This window comes from Pecten maximus, chromosome 8 (assembly GCF_902652985.1).
Source record: "Pecten maximus chromosome 8, xPecMax1.1, whole genome shotgun sequence".
Classification (NCBI taxonomy): domain Eukaryota; kingdom Metazoa; phylum Mollusca; class Bivalvia; order Pectinida; family Pectinidae; genus Pecten; species Pecten maximus.
Window position 1 is genome coordinate 27,147,245 of NC_047022.1, and position 20,932 is coordinate 27,168,176.

The following is a 20,932-nucleotide window of genomic DNA, read 5'->3' on the forward strand; positions in this document are numbered from 1 at the left end:
CAATAGGCATTCCTCGCATTCTGTTCTCATATTGTGTGTGGTGCTCCTGTACGCTATGATTTCTAGCCTATCCCTTGATCCAGTACACCGAAAACGAACGTCGGCTTGGGTAAAATAGCCACAACATGCAATGGACGATGCTTTTTTGTTTTTGTTGTTGTTGTTTTTGTTGTTTGTTTTTTTTTGGGGGGGGGGGGGGGGTACGTACGTCCTCGCAACGGCCAGGGTCAAATGAGGAGACACTTATAGCAGCAAACAAAGCGCAGAAAGAAAGACAAGATCAAATATCCCCAAAGTGTTGCTGTGCGGGCAGAATTCTCTCAAAATAGGCGTCAGCGAAGAAAGTCCCAAATTCTTCTAGGGGTCCACTTTTTAAGTCGTCTCCACCGAGCCATATTCTAGGGCTCCATGTCGCCTGAACAGAATACAAAGAAGAGAGGTGACATCCCTTCTCCGATCCCCATCTTTGCAAGGGAGGAGAGGGCACAATTAATCGCCTATAACGACATGCAGCGAGTTATAGGCATACTACACGTCTGTCACGTCACAATATCGTTCCTTTTGACTTAGTGTTCTCTCTGTTCCGGATAATACATGCGTTTCGCTTGGCCATTTTCGCTATTTCACGGTTCCATCACTGACTTTTTTGCCTTGAAATGGTAAAGGTGCATATCTGTAGTTAATGCACTTAACAGTCATATAAACCATCGTTGCAGGTATTACACACAACTTAACACAATGGTATTACTTCTTCCTTTGTACTGAGTTTACTAAATATGTTTTCACTTATACGGAAATTACTTAACATGTCTCCTTTATACTGATTTTGCAAATTAAATCTTCATTTTTACTGACTTCACTAAACTATATCTTCATTTTTACTGACTTTACTAAACATGTCGTCTTTTATAAACTATGTTCTCTTGAAACGTATTCCATTTTGAACTATTATACATTGATTAACGGACTGTCTACGTTGGTCTCCAGGCGATGACATTCAAAGTTGGATCACAATTACAATTCTATTAGTGAAGGGAGACAACTCCCACATTAATTGCATGTTTAGTACACAAGAGTTCTCTAAGGAGGTTATGCGGTTATTAATAAACGACAGTTGCATTTAATTATGTATTTAAAATTCACATGATTAATATTTACTATAAACAAAGCCGTCAGCATGATATTATAGGCATTAGTGAACAACAACAAAAAGGCGCCCATAATTTAATAATCAAGCCTTAATATCTTTGCCTCAAAATCGTATATTTAGTTGAATTTAAAGGTTTACATTTGGTACGGATAAATATCTTCCCATTTCGTAAAATAGATACCCAGTAACAACAAAGCAATAAATGATGAACCGTAATTACGATTTCACGGCCGTTTATACATTTTCCTCTTCTAGGTTTCCATATTTCAAATTTTGTAAGAGGGATTCCTACTTAAAATGTAATTATGTTGAATGAAATATTTGTACGGGCATGGCCGATATTTTGCGTTTACTTAAAGAAGCGGCTGGATAGTTTTCAGACCACGATACATTAAGTTTTCGGCATGTACACAGGCCCAAACACATCTTCAAACATTTATATTACTTACTATGTTCTACCCAACATCAGCAGTCTTCTATGAAAAGTGTTTATATTCTTCATTTCTGTCAAATTATCAAATATCCCTAAATTATGAAATCTATTATTTTATTGGGTTGATTATCCCCTTATACTTTTCAACATTTTCATTTTCCCTGTTTTCTGCTGGATTCTCCCACTTTTGGTCCCTATCATCACTGAAGACACCCTAGCAAGCCAACATTTAATCAGGGAGCATTGTCGAATCATGTTTTTTTTTTATAAAGTTAAATAAGATATCTAATATACAATGTACCATTAAGATATCATATATGCTATTTAATGTATATGTTATATAAGGTGTCTTAGACATATGAGATTTCGTATGTTTATTTGCTATATGAGGTGACGTTAGAAAACCAATTGAGATATCTTAGAGACAGAAGGTTAATTGAATCCTATATATCTTCTTTGATTTCGCATATAAGATATCTGATATAATGTATACGATATATTATATACATGTAGAAAGTGATTAACTTCATTTTAGTATTTTGCCATACAATTTCGAGAATTCGTTTATATAAAATATTGTAAAATATGTCATAGGAGATATCTTATTATATAGGGTGTCATATATCGAAAACTGAATTGGATATCTGATACATTATTATATTATATATCTAATATAACAAAGAAGATATCATATAAAGAAACCTATTGATTCTACATAAGATACATGTACCTCATATAGTACATGCAAATAAGATCATGTGTCATATGATGTAAACTATATCTGATATAGCTTTATAGAAAGGGATCATAATTGTTCCTTGTAAATTAGCTAAGCCGGTTTGCCATACGAAGCCTCACTGTGATGCAGTGTTATGCTTGGCCCTTAGCGTATATATAACTAAACCAAACTTAATCTATCCACCTTGTCATCTGTTCAATCTGTCTACATTCAGTTATTCTTTCGAACTAACTCAATAATATTTCTATTTAAGTTTATTTATTAATCCTTTGACAAATATCTTTTCCGGCAGTATTGAGATCCTTTTACTGACTACAATTCATTTTAACGTCTACTTTAGGTCCTAGTTTATATTGACTTGGTAATTGCGACGTGTTCACTTTGCCTTGGTCAGATAATTTATGTTATAATTAATATCGAGAGAACATCCACTTTGCCTTGGTCAGATAACTTTTATTTTAACTAATACCGAGAGAACATTCACTTTGCCTTGGTCAGATAACTTTTATTTTAACTGATACCGAGAGAACATTCACTTTGCCTTGGACTAGAGATCAGAAGGCACCTATAATCCACAGGACCCTATTCATGTCGATTCCAAATGTGTTTTGTAATAACTTTGAACCTCCTTTATACCTCCTTCACATAGCAGTATCAAGCTGGGCGTTTAAATTACATATATCTTGCCTGACTGTTGTGAATGGAATTCTTCCCTACATATCCGTCCATTTTATGACACACCTGTTTTTCCGTAGGTGTTTGTGTATGTAATGTAAATGATGTTTTTTCAGGTGTGAAATTAATATCGATCTACCATACAGCTTATATATACTGTCTATCTACTCTGGGTGTTTATTGTTTACTTAGGTCTGAAACATAAATTAATTATAAAAATCGAATGTAGCAATATGCATAGAAAGATGGTTAGTCCTGATAGATATATCAAGTGTGACGACGTTTTTATCGAAAACATCTACATCATGTGTAGAAAGTGATATAATACATACTCGTGATTTCAGAACAATTCTGTATTCATGACATCCCTGCAAGCTGGGGACGGGAAAAGGATGGCGACTAATGGGGAAATCACACAGGACAAAGGGTTCCTTTTGTGTGATCTACTTTGGAACACGAAACGGGGACAGCATACATTGGCAACACCCTACGAGATATGTATATCCTGTCTCCGCCTCACCTGAAAGTATTTAGTTTTAGACATTATTGCTGGCCCAACGCAGAAAGTTATACATGTCCAATGACCGACATGACAGTCCATAAAATCGGTTCCAAATGACCTGTCTTTGATGGTCAGCTTTAAGTAGATAGTTGGTCGGATTGGTAAGCTTGTTGGGATGTTGTGAAAATGTAAGAGTATCAAATGTATCCTTCAATGTTAAGGACTTTCTCGATATCGAAGATTTTGACTGGGCTCGATATATAATCCCTGGTGTATTTGTGTCTGAATTAGAAGAATGGTGTTCTGTTAATGTCTACTGTATTCATTAGTAATGTGGTCAAATAGCATTGTGTCGTCTTTTTTCCATGTCCTTACTCTAAATTCCATAGTGATACTGTTATTTGTGTTGTACATACACAATGGCTTTACATATAACCTCTTCAGGTATAATAGTTGTGAACGCTTTATAAGTAGAAAATTAGACATGAAGGAAAATTTATATAGAAAGGAAAACAGATAGACAAATCTACATATACTCATTCTTAGTTTACTCCTGATAATGCTGGAACGAAGTATTGGTAGCATTAAAACTGAATCGTTTAGCATCCGTACTTATGTACAATTTAGGAAGAATATCAAGACCCAATATGAGTATCGAACAGATTGAACAACATCGGGTATCGAAAGGACACCAAACACTGAAGGACATGGACAACAACATAACGGAAGGGAAAATATTAATGGAGAATGAGAGAAATGAAAGAAAGACAACTACACGAGTGCAAAAGGAAAAGACAAGGGAAATTAGATCTTGTGTAAAAAAAAACAAAAGTAAAGAAAAGTGGCATTAGATCCCGTGTAAAAGAAAACAAAAGGAAAGACAAAGGACATTAGTTGCAGTGTTAAAGAGAACAAAAGGAAAGACAAAGGACATTAGTTGCAGTGTTAAAGAGAATCAAAGAAAAGAAAAGTGACACTAGATCCAGTGTAAAAGAAAACAAAAGGAAAGACAAAGGACATTACATCTAGATCAAAAAAGAAAACAAAAGAAAAGACAATAACAACAAACCAAAATATCACAACACAAATAGTAAGACAATTAAGTAGGCCGAGGTAAGTACAGTCTATGGTACCCGGAATGCCTAATAGCAGGTTTTTAAGTTTTATCTGTAAATATAGGTTTAACTCTCTCGAGTAACTATCTTAAATACCACAGAGCTACGAAACCTTGTTAACATGCTCTTAAAATACTTTCTAAATACTGCAAAACATGACTACTGTGTAATTAGTCTGTTTGATGTGTGGCAAATGTGGAGATTTGACGAAGAAGTTGATTGCTGGTGTTACGCTTGACTCATCAATAGAAATAGCACTTTCAATCAATGTTCACATAACCAAACAGACCGAACAAACCCTGTTTATATTTTAGTTACTTAAGAGTGATTCCATTCAGACGAGTTTTAATATATGCATTCTTCGTCTATACAGTTGTCGATAACGTGATGGCGTCTGCTGATAGTGTTTAAACCTCTATACTTAATATCAGGATAAGACTACAACTTAAAGCAAGACATTAATATATTTCTGCTTTAAATTCCAGATGCAAAATGTTCATTTAACATATATTTGACTCTTTTATATCAGACAAGATAGTGAGGATTAGAGAATAAACATGGCATTAATAATCTATGAATGCAGTTAAAATACATTTATGTTATATGGTGTATGAGCTATATAGGGTTTTTATCAGGGCTGTTTGACTGGGGTATGTAGCAGGTTATATATAGGTTACAGCATACAGCTTGTGGTATCTATTGAAAGGATTTAATATTATGTATATCAACTTGTTTTTCTTGGCTGGGTTCATAGATTTCTACATGGTATGGAGACTGCGACAGACAAACCGAAACCCAGCGTAATCATTTAGGTAGTCAGAAACTTTGTCCTCTAAAATACTGACATGTCTCAAAAGGAATGTTGTCCATGACGGTGCTAATCATAGTTAGAAAAGTGAAATGATAATGTCGATATATTATTGTAAACTATAATACTATTAAAAATCGATATAACGAAGGCTAAAACTAATGAAAATTTACATTGAAATATCTGATAATGTACTAAGAGAATAAGGCCAGGTGTTTCAAAGACATCCCAATATCTAGGTCAAATCCTGGTCTGGTGAGACTCTCAATTTGAAAGTTAGTGAGATGACAACAGAACGACCTGGCAAAGGGAGGTTATCCAGGTCCAGCATATTTTCTCACTGTTACCAAGGATACAGATTCACGTGTGTTGCTGTTAGTTCTCAGGGAAAGTTCTTGGTTATTTGGTTATATCTCTGCGGGATATAAATTGCTGATATTTATATCTAAAACATAACATTCATATGTTGAAGTGTACTCATATATTTAACGTTCTTAAGTTGGTATTAAACATATATATATATTGTTCGAATTTGTTGAACTAGATAAAGCTAAAGTGTCTCTTTTATATTTTATTATACTTTCACAAGTAAGGGAACTTATTAATCTCATATTGGTTTGACTGATAGCTTATGTTCAACGACCCGTCGACAGATATGGTTATTTTGGACCAAACACGACTGAGCCGAGGTGTATGGAATTTTAAAATGGTTGAGGTTTCTGGAATTTTAAATTGTCAGGGTTAAAATCACGTGTGCAGGTTAAAGGGGATTTAAAATATTAAAGATATAACGTAAAACAAAACAAAACAAAAACGAGTGGTAGATTGGATGTTGTCGAAAGATGATTATGGTGACTGAAAAATAATGTTAGACATGGAGTTGTATTTTCAAAAATAGATCCATGTCTTTCAAATAGTGGAATATTCGATCCAATGACACAGAGGATAATAAAATTATCATATACATAACATGAAAATATTTATCACGAATGGATTTGAAATCTGAGTATTCCATCATAAAATATGCTACGGTGAATGGGGAATCACATGCATAGCATATGATAGGTGGGTCTTCCTGTTTTGAAAGGTATGAATGAGTAAGATAAGTATGACCAAGGCGAAGTCGAGTAAAGACCACTTGCTCTCTGCGACAGTTCGTTTCTGGGGGAGTGAGCCAATATTTGACTTGAATTGGAATAGTTTTTTTTTTATTTCCACACACCGCTGCTGCCAATGGTCCTGCAGGATTGAATTGATGGTCTGATGTCTGTATGTGACAGTGTGATTGTTGTAGGATGCTTGGTAACAGCATTCTTGACCGCAGTGTCGGCTCTCTCATTTCCTCGAATATCGATATGTCCCGGTTAGAGTTAGCCAACATTTATTGAGATTTTGTGTATCCGGAGGATAAGATTTTGGATGAGTATATTTTTGAGGTCACGGAATTTCAGACTTCATGTTAGAGATTTAAACAAGAATTCTTAGTATACATGATTGATATTGTGCATTAAACGGTAAAAGGATAATGCTCAGTGTTTGTTACCGCATTAAATTGTATTTTAAAACTGTGAGAAACCTTAAAGGGTTATCAAAAGTCCTATTTTATATTGTTATTTGTCATATATCATATATGTGTTTAAAGGTGCACGGAACACGAATTATTGAATTAAGTACTAAATATCGGTATCAGGATTTATATGGGAGGGTCAAGTCTTAAATATGAGATGAACCAAGTCTGCATATGATACACTAGCATACCTATTAGACATCCTGTGGGTCAGTTGAATTCGGTATGAGGAAACATACCGACATTCAAAAGATGTCGTAATTCAAATTCAGAGTCAGCCACAAGAGGGCAAAAAAGATACAGAAATGTATGGACGCCATCGAAAACATACAAGGATAATACGACGATGTGTTTCTGAAGGGTAAGCCCATAGAAATATATCAAACGAACAACAATAAATAAAACAACAATAATAACAGCACAAAAATTATCATTCTAAGACAGAAAGTTGAAAATGAAATACAGATTGGAGCACGATTGTTTGCTCACTTCGACATTTTAGAGGATTTTAAAAGCAGCTTATATTCCTAACTAAAATAATCTGTTTTCATCCCCCACCAAGTAGAATAATCTGTTTTCATCCCCCAGCAAATCAAATAATCTGTTTTCATCCCCACCAAATAAAGTAATCTGTTTTCATCTCCAACCAAATAAAATAATCTGTTTTCATCTCCCACCAAATAAAATAATCAAGTACATTGTATTGAAATATACAACACCTTGTCATTGCTTCCTTCAGTTTTCATTATCTCTATTTGTCGGTGATGTAGACTTTAAGAAAGGCAAAACAAGTTTCAATCAGTTTTGATGTTGTTGATGTCGCAGCAGTCTCATCATATTTTTACGGATGTTATCGTCTCTAAGTTTAATATAACTAATATAAAGTCTCTTTTGGGGAAATAGTCAATTTTGATTACTCCATGCATGACCATTCTTGCTCTCCATAACGATGGCGGATTTTTCATGATACAACGTTGTATTGTACAAACAGGAGAGCCGGAATTACATCGAGGCGGAAAGAGTGTTTCACTGAGCGAACAAGAACCAACAAATAAAACTAAGGTAGTGTTTTGATGGCGTTTATTAGCAGTACAGAAAATATATATAATATATTAAATATATTGTTATATATGCATTATAACTGCTGAAATAGTGCACATATTATTCACTAAATAGCACTTAAACCAAGGCATTAACTTTTCTCAAAAACGACGTTTTCCCTTTGGATTATAATGCACACACTACACATGTAAATAGTATAGTGATTCACAACACAGGAATGCATACCAGTAAATGAGAGTTGTGACTTTGAGAATAAATTTGCATTTAAGATATTAGAATATGAGCATGACGATAGCTAATGGGTTCAGGCGACAACGCGAAGTAATCTAATGTATAATATGCATTGTATTTCAGAAACATTTCATTGTAAGGATACATATTTACCATACATCCTAGAATACAATTAAATAGCCCCATAGGACTATGAAGACAAACATCAAGGAGGCCACGAAGCGTTTAGCTTAATACAGACTAATATGCTGATATAACTGATTTAATAACACACAGCTTTAAATATTTTGTCAGTTTGTTGTTTCAGCATTCCTATGTGCATCCAGTCGACACAGGCAGCTGTAGGAGCATCAGTTAATAAAAAAAATCATTCAACCGGGACAAAACATTCATTCATAGGCAATATATTACACTGGAAAACCGCCCTAGTTATAAAGTTAGAAGAGAGTGGCATGGATGAATGGGGCATTTCGAAAGGAGATGGGGAATAGGAGGAAGGTAGAATGGGTCACTAAGCATGGGAGATTGGCGTAATAATGGAGACATAGGGGGAATGGGGAATATGATGATGGAATTTGATATGATATAAAGGGTGAAAAAGGACACAAGTATGGTCGGAAAATTAAAAGTAATAACTGGTTCATTACATGTAACTAAATACCACAATAACATACAATTACGATAAAAAAATATAGGTACGTATCATAACATATCACTGGATATGATACCATACTATCTCTCAGATCATGCTATTGTTTACATTAATTCATTTTAGAATTTGAGCATATCAGTGTGTTCGAGTACACAAATAAATAGTTTATCGTGTTTACTTTTAGACACTTTAGACCACGATAGGTTACACAGAAGAGACTTGTAATTCTAGTTGTGTCTGGCCTTGTTGAATTAATGACATATGAATGGACATGCTCAAATCTATTTGGATATGAAAAGAAACAGTAGAACTTTCTACTAACATCTTACCCTCCCTCTAAAAGTCATAAAATACAATCGGTTGAAATCGTATACCTTGCGATTGTGTGCCAGGTGCGCAACGCCGTGACACATCGAAGTTGCTGAATTCGATGTTACTTACCGGACCGACGACTTATCAAGCAACTGGTGACAAATAGTGTACTATTTATAGAACAGGCAACGTACACGGATATTAACAGATCATTTTATTTGATTTTGCGGCGGATAACAACAGACTATTTTATTTGGTAGCGGAAAACAACAGATTGGTTGGGGGAAATTCAACTGTTAAAAATATATTTTAGATTTGCATGATTAAGTTACGCCGGCTGCCCTCTGGTTCAATGATATAAACATATAACGTAGACTGTCGTCTGGTTTAATAATATCAACAGGTAACGTAGACTGTCATCTTGTTTAATAATATCAACAGGTAACGTAGACTGCCATCTTGTTCAATGATATCAACGGGTAACGTCGACTGTCATCTTGTTTAATAATACCAACAGGTAGCGTAGACTGTCATTTTGTTCAATAATATCAACAGGTAACGTAGACTGTAATCTTGTTCAATAATATCAACAGGTAACGTCGACTGTCATCATGTTTAATAATATCAACAGGTAACGTCGACTGTCATCTTGTTCAATAATATCAACAGGTAACGTAGAATGTCATCTTGTTCAATAATATCAACAGGTAACGTCGACTGTCATCATGTTTAATAATATCAACAGGTAACGTAGACTATACTCTGGTTCAATAATATCAACAGGTAACGTCGGCTGTCCTCCAGTTCAATAATATCAACAGGTAACGTAGACTGCCCTCTGGTTCAATAAAATCAACAGGTAACGTAGACTGTCCTCTGGTTCAATTATATCAACAGGTAACGTAAACTGTTCTCTGGTTCAATAATATCAACAGGTAACGTCGGCTGTCCTCTGGTTCAATAATAAGTTCAAAAGGTAACGTAGACTGTCATCTTGTTCAATAATATCAACAGGTAACGTCGACTGTCCTCTGGTTCAATAATATCAACAGGTAACGTCGACTGTCCTCTGGTTCAATAATATCAACAGGTAACGCAAACTTTCCGCTGGTTCAATAATTTCAACGTCGACTGTCATCTGATTAAAAAATGTCGGCTGTTCATCAAAAGTAATATAGAATATCTTGCCAATGGAACACAAGTGACAACGGGTAAAAAAGCGAAATACGATTGTAAATCTTGGCACGAATAAAAGAATGCGAAATACATTTTCTTCTTATAAATAAATTATACATGACCCTCCCTTAAATATGACTGAAATGTTGTTGTTGATGATATAATGTGAGAAGAGAAAAAAAAACCAATGTAATAAATCATCTTTTTATGTCTTTTTTTTTTGTAATGCAGAAAAACGTTGTAGACATGCTTAATATGCATGACTAGTGCGCTATTTAGACAAACTTGTTCTAGGCAGTATTGATCCATATGGTTGTTAATGCAATGTATCTATTTATCGTCACTTTTTAAGCGTAAGACAAACAATATTTTGATATTTCCAAATATTGCATTCGCTAATTATGTGCTAATGAAACTTCATCTATATTTGTATAATACAATTCATACAGAGATAAATGATTTTCTGTAAAATTCTCCAGGACGAACTAGCTACGTCTGCTGTGTGTTTCCGGAGATGCTGTGTACAGCACCAACATGGCGAGACAGTATATTATCATACCATACACACGCGATCACAAGGTATGGAAGTATTCCCTTTGTTTATATGTCACTACCTGACTATAAGATTGGCCATTGCTTAATTACTGTATTGTCAAAGTCGCCAGGTAGCACTGATGTGCCTTAAGTGGTGTTGATAATGTTTAATTCAATAACATACAAGAGTCATTTACATTTAAGATAGTATCATTGTGGTAAGATTCCATCCCATAAAGTTTTCTGCTTCCATTTCAGATGGCAACTATAATCAGTTCGAATGATTAAAACCAATGTTGGGTTTCATAAATGAATATAAATGCATTGTGTTATTGTGATATTTATTATATCATCAATTTTGTTTTTGTAGTTTCGCAGGAAAGCAGATTTTCTAAGGAGCATATTAAATCTAATTTAATAATACAGTACTTTATGACACTCGTCTTCAGAGATGTCACACAAAATAACTATAATCAATCAGACTTCTGTTTGATATAATTAAACGTTTGTTATTAACATTATTTGAACTTAGAGTATTATGACATGATAACATGGTATCAGAAATATTATGATGAAGTATTTTATATCATTAGAAACGTAACACATTCATTTCGTTGGTGTGTCACATATCGACTATAAAATTAAAAACTCATTATTACAGGTATCAGTTTTTCTTAGCATGGAGACAATACATTCTTCTTTCATTAATTGATTTCCATATTGGCTTAGCTCCAATATAGAAAAAAAATATAAATAAACTAAATGGTAGATATAGTTTGGATTTTTATAGTTGAACATGTCCTACTCGATATAGATTTCCTTTCATGTATCATGATTGCCTGTCCATATTGTATAATTAATAATTAATTAATTAGATAATTAAAACTCTATGTAACACTACTAAGAGTCTGCTAATAACTACATAATTTGATGACAAACATTCTCGGTATGTAGTTCTCATACAGCACAATATTACGATTTCAGTTTTTGTGCTTTGTTTCCAAGTATAATTTACAGAGATATATTTAACATCGTAGACGTAAACATTAATTTGTATCGTTTAAGTTACAGATCATTACTATGTTACAAATTTTCAAGCTTTATATCTACCACAGATATTGAATACTGTAGACGTAATTATTGATCTGTATCGTTTAAATTACAGATCGTTTCTTATGTTACAAATCGTCAAGCTTTATATCTACCACAGATATTTAATATTGTAGACGTAATTATTGATCTGTATCGTTTAAGTTACAGATCATTTCTTATATTACAAATCTTCAAGCTTTCTATCTGCCAAAGAAATGTGATAAGTTTACCAGGTGTGTAACAAAGGGATATTTCTATTTTTAATATGACGCAGTAATGATATATCTCAATTCTTATAAAGTTCATAAGTGCAGATATATAAGTTTGAACCTGTATAAAGCATTTACCTGGATTGCCCACCTCGTTACTCATGCGTTCACCTGTCTGTACCTGACGGTAACGAGACAACCGATCCACATTCATACATATATAAATTTAATTACCTGACAAATCCATACGACTATAATGATATACACGCACATATAACGCCTTCATGTAAATAATGTTTTGTGAAATTATGTTTTACGTTGTAAACTGGAATGTATATTACATTCAGTTGGCGCGAAATTAAATGAATTGTCTTTTTCTACATATCGGTTTTACATTGCTTTTATTTTAACAAAGTTGTTATAATCACACAAAATTTATCTTGTACATGGCATATATATGTTTCCAAACCATTATCACTGCAGTCAGTAGTATTCACTGATCAAAGAAATACTGGAAATATTGAGAAAATACGCTTATTAGCTACTAGAGCTAAAGTTAGGTACAACCTTATCAATGTCTGGTAGATACAACCTTATCAATGTCTGGTAACATTTGTAAACTATCTTAGTTACAGTTAGATAAACTTTATCAATGTCTGGTAGATACAACCTTATCAATGTCTGGTAACGTTTATAAACTACCATAGTTAAAGTTAGATACAATCTTATCAATGTCTGGTAGATACAACCTTATCAATGTCTGGTAGATACAACCTTATCAATGTCTGGTAGATACAACCTTGTCAATGTCTGGTAACACTTATAAACTACCATAGTTACAGTTAGATTAATCTTATCAATGTCTGGTAGATACAACCTTATCAATGTCTGGTAGATACAACCTTATCAATGTCTGGTAGATACAACCTTATCAATGTCTGGTAGATACAACCTTATTAATGTCTGGTAGATACAACCTTGTCAATGTCTGGTAACACTTATAAACTACCATAGTTACAGTTAGATACAACCTTATCAATGTCTGGTAGATACAACCTTATCAATGTCTGGTAGATACAACCTTATCAATGTCTGGTAGATACAACCTTATCAATGTCTGGTAGATACAACCTTATTAATGTCTGGTAGATACAACCTTGTCAATGTCTGGTAACACTTATAAACTACCGTAGTTACAGTTAGATACAATCTTATCAATGTCTGGTAGACACAACCTTATCAATGTCTGGTAGATACAACCTTATCAATGTCTGGTAGATACAACCTTATCAATGTCTGGTAGATACAACCTTATCAATGTCTGGTAGATACAACCTTGTCAATGTCTGATAACACTTATAAATTACCATAGTTACAGTTAGATACAACCTTATCAATGTCTGGTAGATACAACCTTATCAATGTCTGGTAACACTTATAAATTACGATAGTTACAGTTTGATACAACCTTATTTATGTCTGGTAGATACAACCTTATCAATGTCTGGTAACACTTATAAACTACCATAGTTACAGTCAGATACAACCTTATCAATGTCTGGTAGATACAACCTTGTCAATGTCTGGTAGATACAACCTTATCAATGTCTGGTAGATACAACCTTGTCAATGTCTGGTAGATACAACCTTATCAATGTCTGGTAGATACAACCTTATCAATGTCTGGTAGATACAACCTTGTCAATGTCTGATAACACTTATAAACTACCATAGTTACAGTTAGATACAATCTTATCAATGTCTGGTAGATACAACCTTATCAATGTCTGGTAGATATAACCTTATCAATGTCTGGTAGATACAACCTTGTCAATGTCTGGTAACACTTATAAACTACCATGGTTACAGTTAGATACAACCTTATCAATGTCTGGTAGATACAACCTTATCAATGTCTGGTAGATACAACCTTGTCAATGTCTGGTAGATACAACCTTATCAATGTCTGGTAACACTTATAAATTACCACAGTTACAGTTAGGTAAACCTTATCAATGTCTGGTAGATACAACCTTGACAATGTCTGGTAACACTTATAAACTCCCTTAGTTACAGTTAGATACAACCTTATTAATGTCTGGTAACACTTATAAATTACCATAGTTACAGTTAGATACAACCTTATCAATGTCTGGTAACACTTATAAATTACCATAGTTACAGTCAGATACAACCTTATTAATGTCTGGTAACACTTATAAATTACCATAGTTACAGTTAGATACAACCTTGTCAATGTCTGGTAACACACATAAACTATCAGAGTTACAGTTAAATACAAATTTATCAATGTCTGATAACACTTATAAACTATCACAGTTACAGTTAGATAAACCTTATCAATGTCTGGTAACGTTTATAAATTATCACAGTTACAGTTAGATACAACCTTATCAATGTCTGGTAACATTTATAAATTATCACAGTTACAGTTAGATAAACCTTATCAATGTCTGGTAGATACAACCTTATCAATGTCTGGTAGATACAACCTTATCAATGTCTGGTAACACTTATAAATTACCATAGTTACAGTTAGATAAACCTAATCAATGTCTGGTAACACTTATAAATTACCATAGTTACAGTTAGATACAACCTTATCAATGTCTGGTAGATACAACCTTATCAATGTCTGGTAGATACAACCTTGTCAATGTCTGGTAGATACAACCTTATCAATGTCTGGTAACACTTATAAATTACCATAGTTACAGTCAGATACAACCTTGTCAATGTCTGGTAACACTTATAAATTACCACAATTACAGTTAGATACAACCTTATCAATGTCTGGTAAATACAACCTTATCAATGTCTGGTAGATACAACCTTGTCAATGTCTGGTAGATACAACCTTATCAATGTCTGGTAGATACAACCTTATCAATGTCTGGTAACATTTATAAATTACCATAGTTACAGTTAGATACAACCTTGTCAATGTCTGGTAGATACAACCTTATCAATGTCTGGTAGATACAACCTTATCAATGTCTGGTAACACTTATAAACTACCATAGTTACAGTTAGATACAACCTTATTAATGTCTGGTAACGTTTATAAACTATCACAGTTACAGTTAGATACAACCTTATCAATGTCTGGTAGATACAACCTTGTCAATGTCTGGTAACACTTATAAACTATCACAGTTACAGTTAGATAAACCTTATCAATGTCTGGTAACACTTATAAATTACCATAGTTACAGTTAGATACAACCTTATCAATGTCTGGTAACACTTATAAACTACCATAGTTACAGTTAGATACAACCTTATCAATGTCTGGTAGATACAACCTTGTCAATGTCTGGTAGATACAACCTTATCAATGTCTGGTAACACTTATAAATTACCATAGTTACAGTTAGATACAACCTTATCAATGTCTGGTAACACTTATAAATTACCATAGTTACAGTTAGATACAACCTTATCAATGTCTGGTAACACTTATACATTACCATAGTTACAGTTAGATACAACCTTATCAATGTCTGGTAACACTTATAAATTACCATAGTTACAGTTAGATACAACCTTATTAATATCTGGTAACGTTTATAAACTACCATAGTTACAGTTAGATACAACCTTATTAATGTCTGGTAGATACAACCTGATCAATGTCTGGTAGATACAATATTATCCATGTCTGGTAGATACAACCTTATCAATGTCTGGTAGATACAACCTTGTCAATGTCTGGTAGATACAACCTTATCAATGTCTGGTAGATACAACCTTATCAATGTCTGGTAGATACAAACTTATTAATGTCTGGTAGATACAACCTTGTCAATGTCTGGTAACACTTATAAACTACCATAGTTACAGTTAGATACAATCTTATCAATGTCTGGTAGACACAACCTTATCAATGTCTGGTAGATACAACCTTATCAATGTCTGGTAGATACAACCTCATCAATGTCTGGTAGATACAACCTCATCAATGTCTGGTAGATACAACCTTATCAATGTCTGGTAGATACAACCTTATCAATGTCTGGTAACACTTATAAAACTACCATAGTTACAGTTAGATACAACCTTATTAATGTCTGGTAACGTTTATAAACTATCACAGTTACAGTTAGATACAACCTTATCAATGTCTGGTAGATACAACCTTATCAATGTCTGGTAACACTTATAAACTATCACAGTTACAGTTAGATAAACCTTATCAATGTCTGGTAACACTTATAAATTACCATAGTTACAGTTAGATACAACCTTATCAATGTCTGGTAACACTTATAAACTACCATAGTTACAGTTAGATACAACCTTATCAATGTCTGGTAGATACAACCTTGTCAATGTCTGGTAGATACAACCTTATCAATGTCTGGTAACACTTATAAATTACCATAGTTACAGTTAGATACAACCTTATCAATGTCTGGTAACACTTATAAATTACCATAGTTACAGTTAGATACAACCTTATCAATGTCTGGTAACACTTATAAATTACCATAGTTACAGTTAGATACAACCTTATCAATGTCTGGTAACACTTATAAATTACCATAGTTACAGTTAGATACAACCGTATCAATGTCTGGTAACGTTTATAAACTACCATAGTTACAGTTAGATACAACCTTATTAATGTCTGGTAGATACAACCTGATCAATGTCTGGTAGATACAATATTATCCATGTCTGGTAGATACAACCTTATCAATGTCTGGTAGATACAACCTTGTCAATGTCTGGTAGATACAACCTTATCAATGTCTGGTAGATACAACCTTATCAATGTCTGGTAGATACAACCTTGTCAATGTCTGGTAGATACAACCTTATCAATGTCTGGTAGATACAACCTTATCAATGTCTGGTAACACTTATAAACTACCATAGTTACAGTTAGATACAACCCTGTCAATGTCTGGTAGATACAACCTTATCAATGTCTGGTAGATACAACCTTATCAATGTCTGGTAACACTCATAAATGAACATTAGACGTATTTTTTACATATGTTTTTTATTTAGGACATTATATATTGCATCGGTGAAAGGCGTGACGTTTAAGCTCATTCATGTGAGTTTTTTTCAGTCAGAAAACAACATAAATATTAATTATATGACGTAATATAAATAACATAATTTGTTCAATCATTTGCTAAACGTTTCAGTCTTTATTATAACATAAGAATAATTATAACAATAACATGTCACTTTCTATACCTAAACAAGAAATGCACGTGTAACGTATAGCATTGTGCCGATAGTGATACTGACACCGTCAAGGTCTTAGGTATTTATTGTACACCGGTATCATTTATATCAAACCAATGATAGAAACTATTCTACAGAGTTGGCTGTATACCGTTAAGGTAATTTTTCATTGATGGTTTATATTTTAATGTTGTTTTAACAAACATTTAAAATGAAATGAATATTTTGTGGGCAATATTTTTTAGACAGATGCAGATTTATTTATAGATTTTATTTTTAATGTATCTATATTGGAAGCTTTTGTTCTGACCTCGCCAACATCAAAATATTGAACCGCTTGCAAAGGAAAACCTTTATAATATTAAAACCACTGACCTTTTAATCCATTATATTAAAGCGAGTAACTATTGCTGGTAAAGCATAAGATAAAAATCATGTGTACATGATATGTTTTCAGATATATGTTACACCTAGACATAAAACTGTAGCTGTAATTTTACGTAACATAACGCCGGCGTGGCTTTAATGTATATTATCAGTATATGTTCTATCAAAGTCATATTTAAATAACATTATTTGACAATTGACCTTGCCGTCGAATATATTAATTATACTACTTAGAAATTAAAACTCATATCAAATATGTTTGACTTTGTCTACTGGGTGTTGATTAGCAATTACATTCCACTCTATATTTCTCATTATTTTGAGGATGTAACTTAACCTCCATTTCACATAGACTGGAGGGAGCTAACAGATATACTCTTAACCTTCCGGATCTCATGGTCTTAGTCTCTGTGTACTCTATCAAATATCTACATCTATAATTTCTTCATTTTCATATGTATCTGTTGCTTTCATACCATCAGATTTGAAAAAAAAACAATTACGGAAAACGAGAGCAAGACATTGTTGTAGTAAACTTTTCTATAACATATGTACATGTGTAACGTATGATGAACATAACGTCCTTACAATATAATGTCATACTTATTTTCATTCTTATCAAATTATTGATTTATATAGTTAGCACTAAAACAATATAATGAACTTTACTTAAAAATCTAATATCTAAATGCATATATATATATGGACAACGAAATGACATATCCATTTACACATAAAAAGCACCTTTTATATGTACACCAATATATTACCGGGTATATTATCAATACTTATCATTTGGCATGGCAATTCACTAATATAATGAAAGCAGTTTAGGTTTGAAATGGGATCCGCGAAGGACATACATGTGATCTTAAACCTTATAGTTCATTACCAGTATAAATATACTGTTTATGATGATATGATTTAATTAATTTTCTTTTTGATAATTTACACATACATCTTGACCAGGGAATATTATCTTACTGTGAATACCAACGAGAGGTTCCGTTGTGTAGTCATACTGCAATGAACTGATTTCTCGTAAATTGACACACGGTAAAAATAGGCCATACATGTTAATAAGATTATTTGCATTTGGTGATGTTATAAATTTAACATCCCTTGCCTCCTGACTAAGTCTATCCATATTATACACGTGACATAATTACAATCATCATTTTGCTTACCTACTACACATTCGTGAAAATAATATTAAAGAATTCCTCCACTTATATAATCAAAATGTATCTATATTAAGGTATTCACACGTATTTGATGATGATAGGATATGTCACCCTCACATTACTATACGGGTAGACAAACATACATGTACCAAGTGTAGTATTTGACAAGCCAAGGATAAATATTCTGCCTAAAGTGAGGATAAATGTGTCCTGATGAATCTCTACGTATGATAATAAGCTATTAAGTCGGTTCTTGTCGATGAACAGGTGCGATAACAACCAGGTATTACAGTACTTCATCAGGACCGAGATCTGACCTGCTTTAATAACCGAGGAGGGATCCCTTTGTGTTGGGTTAATAAAACCTAAGTGTTGAAAGTGTTCCAAAATTAGATTTCTAAATATTACTGTATACAGTTTCTATGATGTGATTTACTTTGAAGATGTTTAATACCAACAATATGCTTTAATACTACCTCATATCTAAATAAGGACACTTATACTGTCTACTTGTTAAATTTCACGATGCTAATATTCGCGATTGTCCCAGTCGAAACTAGTTTGCGGGTATTAATTTTCGTGGAACATCGACTTGGTAATTCTCCAGTAAACACTTCTATTCAATTGTGTGTATAAACATTCGCTGGTTATTTATTTTCGCGCTATATTCAACGAACGTGATATAGCGATATTAAATCTCCCACATGTTTACCAACTGTACAGTAGTGTTGACTGAATATTATACAAATATATTATCATAATGTTAAGAAAATAGAATTGCTTCCATCGTTTTTCCAGATATTTCTTATGCGGTAATACATGTGCATAGTTAGTACACAGCCTCTGAATAGTAGATGAATGTTTGGTGAAATAGTCCGATGCTACACCAGTTTAGGATGACGAAGTCCCTCGTATGTATAAATAGAGACGGCCATGATAAATATTCATCTTCTTGATAAATACTGGACCAGTTCCTTCATCACTAATCCCATGTTAGCTATCAGGGTCAGTAGACAGTGTTAAGAGGACACATGTATTTTAATTGTGTTGTCTACCTCTCAGGTAAAGCCTGGATACCCACCTGGTCCAATTATCATACACAATAAACATCCTTAGATTCCACGATCGATGGAGCATGTCTGCCTTTTAATATAACCAACACACACGAACTTTCCCAGGACAATGTTGGCTGATCCATTCAGTCCACACGAATGTGTCACTAGTACTGACCATCTCTATGCGTCGCCCGTCGCATGAGACAGGGGAACTGGTAATACAGTTCTAGGACAGATTATCACACCTGATCACGAAACACCATAAACAATGTAATTACGGTATCCATAGCATTCGGCAGCTGGAATGTATATATCTCGTATGTACTTATAAATGGCTGCTGAATATTACATCCAAGAACATTGGTTACAGTATAAATAACTGATGTGGTATGCATGGGTTATATTTGCATGTAGATGACTCAAAGCTTCTTTATATAGAATAGTGTTTACAGCGTCCTATCATTCCCTTAAGATCCATAATTTAGTTTGTCACACGAGTCAAGTTATCATCTGCCTCAAAACCATACTCATGTTAGTGAGTATTCACTTGAACATTTTGATGTACCACTTCCGGAAAATCCATTTCCGGTTCCTTTTGTTTTTTCCCATTAAGTTCCGAATCCGGCAAGCTTAATCGCTGATGTTTCATATCCGAAATTTTTTGATAATCATCGTGGTCAGAAGGATTCAAAATGTCACTTGACATTGGCCCTCCATTACTATAAACTGCAAACGTATGCGGTGTCACAACTTGGCGACTCCGGCGGTGTGACTGTTCAATTCGCCTCCGACTCTTGCTTTGACCTACGTACACATCCTCTATCGG

At 33.6% G+C, this 20,932-nt stretch overlaps 3 long non-coding RNA genes across 15 annotated transcripts; all 3 read right to left on the minus strand.

Moving 5' to 3' along the window:
• Positions 1-8,052: 8,052 nt before the first annotated feature.
• LOC117333259 lies at positions 8,053-13,407 on the minus strand. The gene is made up of 3 exons (XR_004533866.1): positions 13,235-13,407; positions 12,903-13,184; positions 8,053-12,849 (listed from the first exon to the last, which is right to left on the minus strand). It is a non-coding gene; the product is annotated as an uncharacterized LOC117333259 (long non-coding RNA).
• Positions 13,408-14,055: 648 nt separating this feature from the next.
• Positions 14,056-15,724, minus strand: LOC117333031. Of its 12 annotated transcripts, none has more exons than XR_004533811.1 (4): positions 15,451-15,724; positions 14,746-15,397; positions 14,138-14,212; positions 14,056-14,083 (listed from the first exon to the last, which is right to left on the minus strand). It is a non-coding gene; the product is annotated as an uncharacterized LOC117333031 (long non-coding RNA). The 12 variants fall into 12 exon arrangements; XR_004533808.1 differs by having other exon boundaries at positions 14,068-14,083; positions 14,138-14,187; positions 14,721-15,397; XR_004533815.1 differs by lacking the exons at positions 14,056-14,083; positions 14,138-14,212 and adding an exon at positions 14,237-14,290 and having other exon boundaries at positions 14,721-15,318; positions 15,373-15,397; positions 15,505-15,724.
• Positions 15,725-16,230: 506 nt separating this feature from the next.
• On the minus strand, positions 16,231-17,171 carry LOC117333033. 2 transcript variants are annotated; one of them, XR_004533819.1, is made up of 3 exons: positions 17,048-17,171; positions 16,392-16,789; positions 16,231-16,282 (listed from the first exon to the last, which is right to left on the minus strand). It is a non-coding gene; the product is annotated as an uncharacterized LOC117333033 (long non-coding RNA). The 2 variants fall into 2 exon arrangements; XR_004533818.1 differs by having other exon boundaries at positions 17,023-17,171.
• Positions 17,172-20,932: the final 3,761 nt, after the last annotated feature.